At 42.1% G+C, this 16,993-nt stretch overlaps 1 pseudogene; it reads right to left on the bottom strand.

The window, feature by feature from the left end:
* LOC137104407 (nuclear GTPase SLIP-GC-like) overlaps positions 1-14,398 on the bottom strand; it is a 31,645-nt pseudogene extending 17,247 nt beyond the window's left edge.
* Positions 14,399-16,993: the final 2,595 nt, after the last annotated feature.

The raw sequence follows: 16,993 nt of genomic DNA, 5'->3' as shown, positions 1-16,993 counted from the left end.
GATGAATTATATATATCATTACCTCTTTTGTAATGAATTCAATCTCTGCCTCATATTTTGGTTTGCGCACATTGCGCACAGCCTCCAATTTAACCATCACTGCAGTACATGCAGTCGTGTCTCCAGAGGGCAAAAGATCCTCCTCTCCAATGATGGCGTTTATCAAAGAGCTCTTTCCAGCCCCAGTTTTACCAAAGACACCAACCAGTTCCCTCTTGTCTCTCTTCAGATCCTTGATTTTTGCCCTGTTGAGTATGAAAATAATGAATAAAATCAAAATGCAGTGATTATGGTGAGGTGCTCACTTAACCAGGGCTGCCGAATTTGGGGCTTGTGGGCCATATGTGATACATATCACAGAACTCCGCTGGATGACACATTTCTTCATTCTAAAACATTGGGTCAACAAAAAATGTGTCCAGGCTGATGTGAATCACCATAACTCCTCCTAGAAGTTCAGGCATGTGCAGTTGATTGACAATGGAACGAGGAAATATTAATTTGGTGTAAAATGTCAATCACTTGTTTTGACACGAAAAAACGAATAGAAGAATGTGTCTGGCTGATGTGTTTTGAATTTATTTTTAATGAACAGCACTGATCAAACTAATCCAGACCGATAAGCAACCAAACATGAATGAAAAAGATTTAGCGTTTGTTTGTGTGATGACTGTGAATAATATAGTTAATTTAGATAATAATAATAATGTCAAACTGATGTAGGGGCGGCAGTGGCTCAGTGGCCCCATAGGGTCAGAAGTTTGCGCCCCACTCCTCCTGACCACATGTCGAAGTGTCCCTGGGCAAGACACTGAACCCCCAACAGCCCATCCTCCTCCACAGCTATGCAGTGCTGGTTCCAAGCCCGGTAGAAATTGGGAAGGGTTGCGTCAGGAAGGGCATCTGACGTAAAAACTGTACCAAATCAACATTTGTACAATGATCCACTATGGTGACCCTGAACTCACAGGATAGGCAGAAAGGACAAAAATTAAAAACTAATTTGAAACTGATATTTGGAGATGGGTATCAGACTGCAAAAATCTTTTATGTTGCCACCCTACATGCTACTTTTCACTTTCTTTGCCTCTCTCCCCCCTCTATTTTTAATTTTTATATTTTGTTTCATTCCATTTAAACTTTTACACAGTAATAATAAATAAATTGTCACTGGTTCAAATTTAAATTCGGTAGGCAGCCACTATATCAACTGAGCCACTGCCACCCTCCCCAGTTGCATATTTATTATTATAAATTATTCATTCTTATTACTTATTGATTTCAAATTGAGTCAAACTTATTCATTTTAGTGCCAACATTTAGAGCACTACACAGACAGTACATCACAGACCTCTTGACCCCCTATTCTTCAAAGCGTTCCTCAAGTCAAACCATTCTGATGGTTCCCCAAACCCGTTTGAAAGGCTGACGCTCCCAGACTCTGGAACACCCTGTCACTGCGTATGGCTAAAACTGTTGATTGTTTTAAAAAGCAGCTGAAGACATTTTATATAAGCAGCTGACGACATTTTATATAAGCAGCTGAAGACATTTTATTTAGACGGGCTTTAAATTGACTGAGCTTTAAGGTTTTAACTGTTTTGTTTCTGTTATTTTATTCCATCACTGCACCTTGTAAAGCACTTTGTGATTTTATCTGTGAAAAGTGCTACATACATTAGGCTTACTACTTACTTTATTATATAGGTTGAAAATCTTTAAACTGCCCACATGTGTCAGGATCTCTCTGCACTTCCTGTCTGTGGACATTTATTTTGTGGCCCTTCTCCCTACTTCATTGGTTCCCTTGGTTCTTTTCCCCAGCTTTGCCCTCGTTGTCCCTCATTGTTTGCACCTGTTCCCTCCTCTATTTAAGTTCAGTCTTCCCTTCACTCCCCTTCCAGATCCTCGTCATTGTTAATGTGGTCTCTGCTGTCGTCGTCGTCACCACCACCAACCCCTCAGACTCTGGACACTAGGTAAAAGCTGTTAGTGTATTTCACGGACTCTTGCATTCGGGACTCTTGTTTCTCCTGGACTTTTGTTTTTGGGACCCTGTGCAGCTTTTCCCTTTAGTCTGAGTTTTGGTGATGTTCCTGCTTGCTGTTTTGTTTTTCCGTGTCTTATTAATTTAGTTTATCTGTTTGTTAGTTTCCTTAGACTTCCTCGTTTGTTTACCTGTGTAGTGACTTTTGTTTGTCTGTGCCTTATTTATCTGGTTTCCCTCTGTTTATCAGTTTTCCTTAGTTCCCCTCCGTATACTTACCTGTTATTAGCTTTTATGTTTATCCGAGTCTTATTGTTTCCTGAGCCTGTTGTCCTAAGTTATGTTGTCCTAAGTTACCATCTTACTATCTATTAAGTTCATCCTCCTAATGTTCTGGTCCCTTTGGTTAGTCTGAGTTTTCTTTGTTCTGTATCCGGTTCCTAGTACCCTCCTGTTAGGAGCGACTTCTGTAAATGATTTACATCTGTCAATAAAGCCCCCTCTTTATTTGCAATCCCTCACAGTCTCTTCACTTGGGTCCTCCCTTAACCAAAACCCTTACAGTAGGATCTGGCAAGACTAGGACCCGTGTGAGTGTTTTTTCTTTCTTTTTCTTTTTTCCTTCCGCGCCATGGAAGCCACAAAGGCTTTCCTGTCTGTCTTGGGGTATAGACCCCAGACTCAAGACCAGACTCCGGTCCGGACCGGTTATGAAGGGACCCGTCTGGCATTCTGTTCTCCAGGTGTGGGCCCGCGACGTAGAAGGTCCAAACCTCAGATCAAGACCCAAGTCCCTGTTATCCCTCACTCTGCCCCTGACACTACCCATGAGTCTGCCATAGCACCACCCTCCCCTAGGTTGGCCTGCTGCCCACCTGTTCCTGTTTTGGCTCCCGTAAAGTCAACTTTACCAATACCTGAGGTGTCAGCTCTTGTTTCGGGGCTGGCTTCATGTCCGGTTGACGCTCTCCCCAACTCAGTCCCGAGCAAGTCTGACCAGTTTGCCATAGAGCCACAGGTAGTCGGACCCTATATGCACAAGAAACGCTCAGCCAGACATGCTGAGCGGCCATGCTGGGGGCCCAGGTCCCCTCGCCTGTCCATGTTGTGGTTCCCCCTGGACCTGAACCTGCCTCTACTTGACCTGCACCTGCCTCTGAACCCGATTCTGCTGTTCCTGCTCCCCTCACGGTCCCAGCTCCTGCCCCTGAACCTGATTCTGCTGTTCCTGCTCCTGTCACTGTCTCAGCTCCTGTCCCTGTTTGCTCCCATCCAGTCCAGAGGTCTGGGTCAGCCATCACTCCACCTTCTCCTGTTCTGGGGCGCGTCGACGCCGCCACCTCGGTCCAACCCCCCGGGAGAGTCGACGCCGCCACCTCGGTCCAACCCCCCGGGAGAGTCGACGCCGCCACCTCGGTCCAACCCCCCGGGAGAGTCGACGCCGCCACCTCGGTCCAACCCCCCGGGAGAGTCGACGCCGCCACCTCGGTCCAACCCCCCGAGAGAGTCGACGCCGCCACCTCGGTCCAAACCTCCGGGAGAGTCGACGTTGCCACCTCAGCTCCTGTTCCGGGCGAGTCGACGCCACCACATTGGTCCAACCCCCCGGGAGAGTTGACACCGCCTCTGGCTCGACTGGTTCCTGTCGCGGCGCCGAAGTCGGCGACCGCTCGGCTGGTTCCTGTTGCGGCGCCGAGGGCGGCGACCGCTCGTCTGGTTCCTGTTTCTCTCCCTGTCCCGGCGCCAAGGGCAGCGACCGTTTTTCCTGTCTCTGTTTGTCCTGTTTCTATGTGCCCAGGTCCAGCTCCCGACTCTGATCCTACTTGGTCGCCTGCCTTTCGACCGGTCAGTGCTCCGCCGGGCCCCGATGCCAATCCTGCTACAGCACCTGCCTCCAGGTCACTCGATGCCTCGTCCGGGCTCGATGCTAGTCCTGCTACGGCACCTGCCGCTGGGTCGCTCGCCGCCTCGCCCAGCCTGGACTCTGTTCCGGGCTCTGTCCCTGTTCCTGGAGCCGGGTTGGCCCTGGTCCGGCCTGGCTCTGTTCCTGGCGCCGGGTTGGCCCTGGTCCCTCCTGGCTCTGATCCCGTTCTGGATCCTGCTCCTGTCGAAGGGTCGGCCGTGGTCCGGCCTGGCTCTGAACCTGCTCCTGTTCCAGGTTCCGGGCCGGCCGACAGTCCTTCTGGTCATTCTGCCCGGCCCCGGAGGGCCTTCGCCTCTGCCGTTGCTGCCGGCCTCCCGCCCGGCCCCCGGAGGGCTTCTTAACCAAAACCCTGACAACATGTCCTGCAGAGCGAACTATTATCCTATTTACTGTATATTGAAAGAAATGACTTTGAATATTGTTAATAAAAATACAAACCCTATTTCCAGAAAAGTCACAATATTGCCTACAAGAGATTACACCTATATATAAAATACATATGCTCATATTATGGCATTATGGGCGGCTGTAGCTCAGTTGGTAAGGCAGTTGACCATGGACCACAGGGTCAGGGTATAAGTCGAAGTGTCCTTGGGCAAGACACTGAACCCCAAGTTGCTCCCGGTGGGTCAGGTGAGCACCTTGCATGGCAGCCACCACCATCGGTGTGTGTGTATGTGTGAATGGAAAGCAACATTGTAAAGCGCTTTGGATAAAAGCGCTATATAAGCGACTATTTACCATTTATAACATTGCTAAAAACAACAAATCTAACGGTGGCCTGAAACATTTGCACTGACTTCACTACGTTTTATGCAACTATTGTACCTTTACTCCAATTTTTTCAGAACCATATAGTTTAAAATATTAACACTACTACAACTAATAATGAAAATTATTCTATAGCACCTTTCACCAACAGGAGTCTGAAAGTGCTGTACATCAGTAAGACCTAACAAACCATTTTTTATTCCACAAAAGGGGGGTTTAATGTTACAAGGCTCTTCCACCAACGGATCTTTTCTAAGCTTAATAAATAGTCCTTAAAACTGAGTGCAGAAGAATCTAGGTAGAACATACGGATTTACCAACTCTGACACAAATGCCGGTGCCACGACATGTAACATATTGTAGTTCAAGAAAAGCCCCTTAAAATCAGACCAAACCTAGGAAGACGGAGTGATGCAAGTATTCATGTAATGTGTAAGAATCATATGTGTATTGTTCAAGAACACCTGGAGGCTTCTAATACTTGATTGTGGTAATCCTGATAGCAGCCCAAAAGAATGAGTGGCTTTAACACATCTGGACCAAGTGGTGGGTTCATAATAAAAGTATAAGCACAGCAGATTTGAAACTAGCAGAGACAATATCAGTAACAGGTGACAAATTGATGATATTAAAGACTGCAGGAACCAAGACTGGGCACAACATAATCTGTTATTCAAGTAGAAAGTGTTGAAGGTTCCTCATAATATCCAGACATTAGGATAGTTACCAGTTACTTATCAGATTAATAATAATACAGGACAACAATAAGAATTCTGGTTTGAGAAAGAATTCTGGCAGTAATAATTATGCCATACATATTGTATGATCAGCACATGAAGTTGTTAAAATCAGCTTTACAAGCTGCAACACTCATTTTAAATAGAGTGGACAAAACATTAGAATTATGCTTCTATTAAGAAGACTGCGTGAAAATTGATACATTAGTTAGGAAGTGTTGTGCATTAAATTAGTCTTCTTCTTCTCCTTCTTCTACCGATATATTCACAGTTTCTCCTCTGAACATGTCCAAACCACCTCAATCTGGCCTCTCTGACTTTATCTCCAACACATCTAACATGAGCTGTCCCTCTGATGTCCTCATTCCTGATCCTGTCCATACTCATCACTCCCAAAGAGAACCTCAATATCTTAAGCTCTGAACCGTTGACCCTAGGTACTTAAAGTCCTGCACCTTCTTTACCTTTGCTCCCTATAACCTCACCATTCAACCTGGGTCCCTTTTATTCATACACATATATTAACATGTATTGTGCATTAAATTAGTAAGTTTTTTTCTGTGCTAAATTTTGATCGCGTTTTAGGTTTTCTAGTATTTCTAAAATCTCTGGCCCCTGATTACTGACATCCAGAGGAACCACACGTGAAGCAAAGTATTTTTTAAGAATGATATTAGAGCTTCAGACATCATGTGACTGATTCTGTCACAGGATTTAACATTTCTGACCCTGACATCACCCCTGGAGTAATTATTAAAACAGCTGGAAGAGACAATGTTATGGATTTTGAGGTGTAGCTTAAGCTAAGTTAGTTAACTTCAAATTAGAATCACAGAGACAATGTTAATTTAAAAAATAAATCGATAAATGACAAGGTTTTCTTAACATGGAAAGGCTACAGTGCCATTTCCTGAATCCTCATAGACTTCTTACTGTCCAGATACTGTAATAAAATAATCTGGTCTAATGTTTGTGAACAATAGAGGAAACAGCATTTTCTTTTTAAACAAATACCATTGATGGGTACATATTGTAACCCCAGATTCTATGACTATATTGATTGCCCTCTGACTGGAGCAGTATTGTCCGTATGAACAAGGATCTGGAAATACGAGAACACCAGAGCAAAGTGCTGAAAAACATTCCACACAGAACAGCTCCAGCGCATTTAGGTGGAGAGACATGCCCTCCAGCCAGGGAGCCCCCACTGACTGAGAGAGGCATGCCCTGCCCCAGCCCGTCAGCGAAGCGTCTGTGAACACCGAGACGTGTGATGAGGGGCAGCCGAGGGGAAAGCTGTCTAAGATGACGCAAGGTTCCCTCCAGTAAGACAGATCTGGACCCGCTGATGGGTGGATGTGATGATGCACAGGATCGATCTGCAGGCGAGAGAACCAGCACTGCAGCCATCTCATGTGTAGGAGGCCGAGGGAGCCGTGGGCCAGCAGACACGTGACTGAGTGAGCTGTGACAATGCAACGGGGAGTCCATGGCGAGAAGCATCTCTTTCCTCTCCTGGGAGAGGCAAGCCTGCATAATTGGCACATCTAGCTCCACGCCCAGGAAGATAATCGAGTGAGCCGGGAGCGGTGAGCTTTTTCGCCAATTTATTGTGAATCCCAGACAGGATGAATGAGTCACCTGATCCATCATTTGTAATAGAGCTTGCTCCCAGGATGGAGCGAGGAAAAGGAGATCGAACAGCACTCTCATGCTCATGCGTCCTTTAGGTCCACCGAGGACAGCCAGCCTCCTGGGCCCACGCTCCAGAGAACCAAGGCAGTTGGGGGAGAGCAGGGGGAAGCCCGAGGGTGAGCCGTGAGATGCAGAGGCGGAGTCGTCCCACTCCGGCTCCTAATGATGTTGCTATGTTGCTCAGTAAGCATGGAGTAAGGAGGCTCAGTGTCAAGGACATCATTCAGAACTGCTCCAGAGCTTCAGAGAAAAAAAATCAGCCCGGGAGCGTAGGTTGTCCTCAGGGAGAAGCCTACAGAACATGCAGGAAGCCTGCTCGGTAAGAGCAAGGCCGCGTGTTCCACCCCCAAGCAGCCAAAGTGAAGGGTTCAATGTAGCCAACGTGACGCCGCCTTCCTTAGCTTTGCTCCTGCCACCGAAGGTGCTGCCGTTGTTCGTCTTGCCCAGGGACACTTCGACATATAGCCCGGGCCAGGGATCGAACCACTCACCCTGAACCAGCTGTAGCTAGTTAGACCACAGTGTTACAGATAAACCCAAAACACTGAAGAAATTAATTTTGAAATGCACCACCTCATACATGAAATGCAGCCTTTATAAACATCATCCACTCTTCCTTTTTGTTGAACTTGTCACAGCAGTGTCATTAATTTAAGTGTCATTAGTTCTGCCAACATGTCTGAGTTCCCATTTGACTGATGAATTCTGGGATTGAGTGACATCAAGACATATTGTTTTACTTACCATATTTTCTTGACAGCTGGTCAAGTTTACAGTGACAACACAGTATTTACAAAAATCCCCTTTTTGTCATGTTCTATGTGCTGAATATGACTGTGTTCAGGCTGGATCCAAACCATGTTTTACAGCTACAGGTTTGCAAACACACTCAGCAGAAAGACTGAAAACTCTTTGCAGCCTAAACACAAAATATGGACTTGGGCCAAAATGTTTGCATATTTGACGTTAACAGTCAAATTTCAGCTTGTGTCATGGTACAGATAGAACTGAACTCATTTGTTCTACCACATACTTTACGGCCATGCATGTTTCTGCTTGAACTGTAACAGTCTTATTTATTTTAATGTCATAAGGACGACCACCTGCAGGGCAGATTCAGGGTCTCATGTTAGTCTTAGTTTAAGATGCTTTCACTTACTTCAGAAAAACATGGAAACCGTCTTCCTTGTTCAAACTGCCATTGAGTTGTTCCATGATTTTCTTCACTTCATTCAGTACGATTTGTTCTGTGAGAATAAAAGTTCAGAGCTCATTCAACCAGTATTTGTCTTGTAGCACTTTCCTGCACTGGTGTGTGATGAGACTATTTAAATGCTATGAGACAAGATTTTCTACCACGCTTTTCTACCTATTGGCACTCAAAGCACTTTACACTGCTTCTTATTCACCCATTCACACTCACAATCACACACACTCATACACCGATGGGGGAGCTGCTATGCAGCTGGCCAACACTCACCCGGAGCAACTAAGTTGGGGTTCAGTGTCTTGCTCAAGGGCACTTCGACACGTGACCAGAGGAGCTGGGGATTGAACCAACAACTGTGAGATTGGTGGACAACCACTCTACCTTCCTGCACCACAGTCGCCCACTGACGGACTGATGACTGAAGGTGGAGGAAAAGAACTGGCACTGAATTTAAAAAACATGATGCACAATGTTTTATTCACTGTGGTTCCAAATACCTTTAACTGTTCTGTGATAATAAGGTCTCAGGAGTATTGAAGGTACTGTGAGTGTGTAAAACTAACTCTCTGGTCTAGTTAGAACACAGACTCTTGCTGCTGAGGGAAGGTGTTACTGCATTAAGATTTGACCCTAACACATGCTGCCTTTTTGAGGAAGGTATTACAGTACCTGAATTTGTTCCCTGTGTGGTGTCACGCCGTGGTTTCTTCACTGGTGAGTGAGCTTCACTTGATTCCCCCTGAAGATGTGACCTTCTCCTTCCTAAACAGATATGATTCAAACACAGAACAGAACCCAGCATTACCAAGATTAAAACTCTGCCTCAATACTTGTTGTTTCTTTAAAAGCAGATGTCACTACGTGAATTATTCTGTGGACTTCTCACCCTTATCATGTGTGCTGCTGGTGGAAGGCTGAACCTGAAGATGAACATGAAGAACAAATTCTTCAAACAACTGACTGATCAGCAAATGATATTCTAACATTTCTGTCAAACATGATTTGCACTGTGTCATACAACTATACACTCAGAGATCATAGGTCAAGAAAAAGCTTGTTCTTTTAGTCTGTTTAGGGATGTTTGCAAATTTCCTAAATCCTAAACATGACACAAGTTTACATGCCCCTTGATAAAATAATTACAATTCATTTGTATTAGTGGAATGTGCATTAAAAATTATGTCGATGAAAAAATAAAACCAGTTTTTTTTGTTGTCATTCAAAACTATTTGGACTCAAACTTCTGCTCCCCACTGCACTTTGATTGAGTTTCTCAACATTTTATTTTTAATAAGCATTCATTACATTTTTGTTTTAATCTAGTTTTCATACATAAATTGATAAGATAATAAATCTTTTTAGTCAACAGCTGTCCCCCATCTTTGTCGTTGCCATGGTTACAGATGCTGCTCTTGTCTATCATGAGATCAGTGTAAAGCTTTCACAGGGTCTGTGTCTCTGAGTCATACAGAAACTGATTCACTTATATTTTGTCTAAAATAATGTTTACTGTTTTCACCTTGAGAGAAAAAGTTAAATTGTAAAGAAATTGTAAAGAAATCTGTATCGATTTTATCAAACAGTGTTCACTAAACGCTAAATGATCTTTACTTATCTGGGCTGTGCTTTGTATGATAAACTCAATACATTCGCTAAAGAAATATAATCACATTTGCAGTTATGAAGTTACTTATGAATTTTTTTCAGGAGACTGGGTTGTGATATCACATCATTTTCTGGCTCTTTAAAATACACAGTTGCAAAACTAAAATCGTAATTTTGTCCTCTGGGCGTAATGTCTTGGATGAAGGTGCTTCAAAAAGTCATTCATGTTATTTTCATGCAATTTATGCTTAGTCTTGTCATTGTACTTGTATTATTATTACCCATCATGTTTCTGATTGGTACTTTTTAAGAATACTAGCACAAATAATGTGAACTTCCACTGAGTACATTAGAGTGAGTATTCCAGTTCTACATTTCTTTCCTGTGAACACAAATCTGTGATCCCCTCTTAATCTGTGTTATGTTAAAAAGTATTTCTTCAATATGAAGTTCATGAACCCAATTTATTTTTATTTACAATTAAAAAAAACTAATAATAATCTTTGTAATCTTAATCATCTTTACTAAATACTTTTGGAGTGATTAGTATTAGGGGTGAATCTTCATGAAGTTACTGATTTTTGGTTTTATATTTTTGATTTATTTAGATTAATGTGTAGAGATATGTTTAGTCTTTTGTTAATTGTTGCTAAAAAACATAAATAAATTAAATTGACCATAATTCAATGTTGTAATAAAACAAAAGGTGAAACAGGGTTGAATGTTTTCTACACTGCATATAATCATACGATATCATATTGTATAAATAAACACCTAAAATAATCTATAACCTTTATTTATTGATGATATTTATTTTATGAAACTTCTATGAGACTGGAAAGTAAATAGAAATTAAAACCACTATTAATAAGACCTACAAGCTCTTGGTCTCAATGAAATCATTAAGTTTGTCATCACTGAGAACCTTTGTTCAATTAAAACTGTCTAACTGTAATTAAAGAGCTGCTAATCTGACTCATTAATTCATTGAATGAGTTGAGATCCTTGTTTCACGAAGATGCTGCAGAGCAGTTGTTGTTCTCAAGTTAATTAAAAAGTTCTAATTGTGTGAAAATTTAAAACCTTTAATACTCCATGAACCAGACAATCATTTCCAGAATTTGCCTGCACTCATCTCTCCCCATGTTACTATTGTACTGCGGAATAGTGCTGCACATTTTGTTTCAGTGTGTGTAGGTCACATCAATATTTTCTAACATGTGTGCTGCACCATAAGAAGCATGGTAACTATTTACCTCTCTGAGGCCAGATTCACCTACAGAATAATCCATGTCCAAAACCAGCAACTGCAAGGAAAAACACATTATGACAATGTGCTGATCAATAATTACTGCCTGACATTTAGGAGACACAATTCTGTGCTACTGAATACATGAAAACAAAATGTGCACATACATTTATAATACTAATAATGAAGACATGAACATAACAGTTGTCAAGGAGGCCAGAAAAAAGGGCATTGATGGTAACCTGAGAAAGCCTTTTAGGTCTTTAAATAAAAGTACATCTGAGAGAAGCTATTCTGGAAACCAGTTCAGAGGAAAGGACAATCAAGGAAGAAGGAGGAGAACCATGACAAGCCCATTCTACACCTAAAGAGCCAGAATGGATTGACTGCATCAGCTGTGTGTCTCTAAAACCTGAAATGACATCATCAAAAGAAGACACAAGACCCAGGATGCTGAGGAGCTACACTTGGATCTGATAGTAAGAGGAGATAGAAGTTGAGTTTGACATAAATCATAAAGAAAGATGTATAAATAAGGTTCATCATTAAGGAAGTATATCCACGAAGATGTGGTATTACTTTTGAAGTAATCAAAATGTTTCCAATATCAAGAAATTTAAGAAAAACGGTTAAACTGATTAGAAATGTGATGTGTCATTTGTCTTTGACCTGATGCTGTACTGTGTGTCTGTCATGCTGTAATGAGGAAGTAACGTGGAGGCTGTGCAGACACACACAGTTGGAGAAAAAGGGAACTACCTTTAGTAAAATACAGTTGCTGAGTCGGTACGGTGACTGAAAAACATGGAGGAAGTGAATCATTGAAGCCTGTTTGTTCATGTAAAAGAAATAGATTGTGTGACTAAGTCAGGTTCACTAGATGAAGACTCTAGTCGGTTTAGTCTAGAATTATTGTATCTCCTAAGCAGTAAAAATATAGTTGCATCTTAAATATTTTTCAGCAACCACAACTGTTACTATGAGAAGGAAGCTACCGGTAACTACTGTGACTTTATTTGTATCTATAGTTTCAGGTTTATGCAGGTCCTAGTGAAGAGGTGCCAGGGGGAACATTGGGATGAAAGTAGTGAATAGCTGAATGAATTCCTTCACCTCTCTGGCGAGTAGAAACCTGTTCTGTTCAACCTCAGCCAGGGTAACAGTAAGAGATGAATGCTTATTTCAGTTCTATGTACTGCTGTAGTACGGTGACATGTTGAAAGTGTGGGTGGACATGAACAGTGTAAAACCCAAACTGCTAATAATTCGCAAGAAACAACAAAAAGGGAATCAGTGGTTGAATCTTGACCCGTGTAAAATTTCTGAAGCTTGAGATTTTCTGTAGAATGAAAAGTGTCTGCAAACTGCAGCTGTCAGATGAATGTGGTGCAGTACAGATGTACTAATCCAGCCACTGTGTGTAATTTAATAAATTTTAATGATGTCGTGAAAACTGGTGTGAAGAGCTGTTCAAAATGTTCTATTCAACTTCCTTGTTTTGATCAGTTTCCTATATACCTATACTTTGAAACATGTATAGACCATTTCATCTTTTCCCTCTAGATCATCTTTTTCACCTTCTATACTTTGGGGTTTGAGAGTTTTAGTTTGAGGAAGTTTTTGGTAAATTTTCAACTTCTCCATTAGTTTGAATGTTGAGCTCAGCTGATGAATTACAATGAATAATAATGAATAAAAGAGTTTCTTAAAATTCTACATTAAAACGTAGGTACACTCGTGTTCTCTCAGGAAAGGTGACCTCACCTCACAAGGACCAATTCTCAACCTGCGTTCTGCGTTCTTCAATAGTCAAATCCAAGTACTGTAGTGCTGATACAAATTTATCTTAATTCTGCTTTGAAAATTCTCTTTCCAGTCGACTGCTCTTGTTGGTGTTGGTAAGTTGGTGTCACAAGACACCAATTAAGACATATTTGTCATCTTTCAAAAAGTGTTCTTCTCAAACAGCCATCGTGAGAGAGATGTGTCCAGAAGTCCACATAAAAAACTGTGTTTGTCAAAGTTTTCTGGGTCTCATTTTGTACAAATTATGACAAGAAAATACCGCAGTTGTTTAATTGATGACAAATTAGCTTTGGCTAATTTAGCTTTATCATAAACAAGATCAAACTTTTATTATAAATCCTATAAGATATTTCTTTTACATTCATCGTTTTTGAACTTTACAGTTTTCTGCTTCCCTTTTTTAGACTTGTATAATGAGGCTGACTGGACAGATGTTAAAATTGTAGTCATCTAAATTGTATTTTGCCACATTTATGCTCAATAGTCAACTTATTAGATTCACTACAAGACTTCGGCTGAAACAGTCATGGATCAATTGCTGGCTGCAGTGGAACAGGAGCTGGACTGGACCAGTCTAAATATAAAGTAACACGTTCTATGTATTTAAAATACAAACCTGAACAAATTAGATTTTTTTAACATAAGGAGTTTATTTTCTTTTAAATCATGTATTGTGAATATATTGTATTGTTAACTCGTATATCGAACAACATTGACAAGACGCGCATTGTTTTATCCCTAATCTTCAGTTTCCTCCATCTTCGAATGTACCTGGGGCATATACTGAGTGTAGCTCCTCCTCCTCTCCATTTCCTGGAAATCAGGTGTGTTTGATGCCTGGTGTTTATAGATATAAGCTTTTCACATGATATATCTGCCACACACGGACACACCCAAATATCTCTGACGCATCACACATTTCCTCACACAAAGATCACACATATGGAGTTTGAACACTAAAAATGGACTTTTCCTCATCAAACTCAACAAGTTCAAAGTGAAACATCTGTTTCCAAAGACGTCATTCAACATGTCTCATCTGCTGAACTTCAGTCTGACTAGCAGAGGTAGCAAATAACTAAGTACATGAACCCAAGTATTCTAAAGTATAATTTTGCAGTACTTGCACTTTACTAGAGTTCAACATGCAGCACTGAGAATACAGGAAGTAAAACAGGTACATGCACACACAAAATTAGACACAGCCAGAAATAAATAGATTCAAATTTTCATTTAGACTCCAGAGATTTGGACTTTAATAATAATAATAATATATTAACACTCACCCTGTCTCAAGTTTCTGTTTCTTTCTGCTCAGTCGATTCAAAATGCTGTCTGAACCACTAATGGAGTGCGTGTAACAACAGGCTCTATTGCGGTAAAGTGCACCCGGAAAACAGAGATCAGGTGGTGGTTTGGGGGGAGGAGCGACTCCCCCTGTCAAGACTTTCACTCCCCACCCCATAAAAAAGGTTTGGGGAGAGCGTTAAAAACTTTACACATGCTCATCATTAAAATATAATACATTCTCAGCCTGTGTGAGCTAAAGCAGTATCTAAAATAGCTCGTGGGTTATGTTAAAGTCCGTTTTCCAGCAGATCAACAAATATTTTAGATGGACTTCACTCTGGGTTCAAATGCTGTGCCAACACTATACAAAACAAAACAGTTTCTTTCATTTAGATGGAGAGTTGGTAAATTGGCTTGAAACCAGGTAAACATGATATACGAGAAAAATTTAATAGCAAGAATGATTGTTGATGTCTGCAGAGTTTTGAACAGGCTTCACCATAGTCGCCTATATTTCCCACTGCCATCTCTATCACTGCATCACACGCTGATATCACCAGATAATTCAACACCAGTTAGATAAGCGTGGAAATCTATCCACAGTGGATGTTGGTGGAGTCTGCTGGATTGGAGATGTGTGTAGAAAAAGAGATTTAATTCATTGGCCAAGTGCTAGTCTCCTTCAGCTGTCTTCGCTCTGTCCATGACCAGAGATGGTCTTCAGGCCTCTCCACATATCCCGTTTGTTGTCCTGTTCCAACCAGTCCTCCAGCTTCTTCTTGTAAATGTCCTTGGCCTGCCTGATCTTGTAATTGAGATAATGTTGAACTCATCTACTCTCTATCCCAGGAAATGAAAACCCTCTTCTTCTTGTTCAGTAGAGCTTTAAGACACAAGAAGGCAGCATTCAGGTCAGGTGACAGGGAAGCAGTGAGGGAGGTCAAAAGATGGCGGTCAGTAAAGTTCAGAGAGGGGAAGGAGGCTTACAGGAGGAAGCTTGAACAGAAGGACTCCAGATAAGTCTGGAGTGGCATGAAAACCATCACTGGATATAAGACCAGCAGCCAGAGGACAGAGGGGAAGGTGGATCGAGCTAATGATTGAATGATGATCACCCTTTTCAATAGATTTGATGTTCTGCCTCGTATCCACCCCCCAGGAGTTTCACCACAGGTGCTTATGGCTCACCCCTGCAGGACTCGAACACCACTCCTGTCTTAGCAGCAATGACCATCTCAGCAGAGCAGGTGAAGAGAGAGCTGTGCAGCCTTCACCCCACAAAGGCTGCAGGTCCTGATGGAGTCAGCCCCAGGGTACTGAAAACTATGTGGCATCTTTAAGCCCATTTCAAACTGAGCCTGTAGCTAGAGAAGGTGCCTGTGGTATAGAAACACATGCCTGGTGCCAGTACTGAAAGTGGCCCGTCCCCAGTGAGTAGAGACCTGTCGCTTTAAAATTCCACATCATGAAAGTATAAAAGTGTTGGAGAGATTGATACTGCACTTTCTCTGGCCTCTGGTGAAACCATCTCTGGACCCCCTCCAGTTAGCTTTTCAGCCTCAGCTAAGGGGGGATTATGTTCTTTGACTTCACCAGTGCTTTTAACACAATCCAGCCTGTCCTGCTGAGGGTGAAAAATAAAAGAGCATGCTCATTGACACTCACTGACTGACCCCAGACGTCCGTCTGCAGAACTATGTGTTCGATGCTGTGACTTGCACCACAGGTGCTTCCCAAGGGACAGTTCTATCTCTCTCTCTCTCTCTCTCTCTCTCTCTCTTCACCCTGTATGTCTCTGTCTTGAGGTACAACTTCAACTTCTGGAGTCCTGCCACCTGAGAAGTTTTTTGATGATTCCGCGGTTGTTGGATGTATCCGGGGTGGAGATATCACAGAGCATCGATCAGTGGTGGACACTTTTGTTAACTGGTGTGAGCACAATGATCTCCTTGTTAGGTTATCTTGATTCCTCATGTACAGATAACAGTACTCATAATCCTGAGTCATTCAGAGAGTCAATAAATGCAGCGTGGTCTGAACCGCAGAGAAATTATTTCAGTGAAGGCTGGAAAATCTAGTTGAGAATGCAGACCATCTGGCAGCTTGGTGAAGGAACAGAGGAGGTATATAAACAAAAGTGTGAGAGCAGGTGAAACTGATGACCGGTGATTAGTGAAGCGGAGTAACGGTGAAGGGACCAAAAGAGGAAGTGAAGTTAACGATCCTGAAAATTAAATTCGGTGCCAGTGGGCAAAGAGGTTAATTTTGAAATGGGTAAAATAAAGTGGTTGTAACGTGTAACGCAACTTTGATTAGAACTGTAGTGGAGTGAAAATTACAGATATTTGCTCAGAGATGTAGTGGAGTAAAAGTCACAGTAGCCATAATGAAATCTACTTAAGTACAGATACGTGAAATTACAGTAACAGTTTTAATTTTGGACTAGTTTATTTCTCACACTGCTATTTATAGTGAAAGACGTCAGAAACAAAGTGAACAGAGCGACAAGTTCAAATGGCAGCGACCAAGACTCAGCTTCATTTCACACCAACATTATTGTTGTTGTTCATCAGTCGATTCACTGTCCACCGTCAGTACAAAGTGTGTGTCTGCTCTAAGACTGTCAGAGTTAACAGCTGTCACACGGACACAACTACAACACACACTGCAGTTGTTAATGATCCAATAACAAGTCACAGGATTTGTTTCTACATCATGA

Source organism: Channa argus, chromosome 19 (genome assembly GCF_033026475.1).
Source record: "Channa argus isolate prfri chromosome 19, Channa argus male v1.0, whole genome shotgun sequence".
Classification (NCBI taxonomy): Eukaryota; Metazoa; Chordata; class Actinopteri; order Anabantiformes; family Channidae; genus Channa; species Channa argus.
This window is presented reverse-complemented; position numbering and strand designations above follow the sequence as displayed.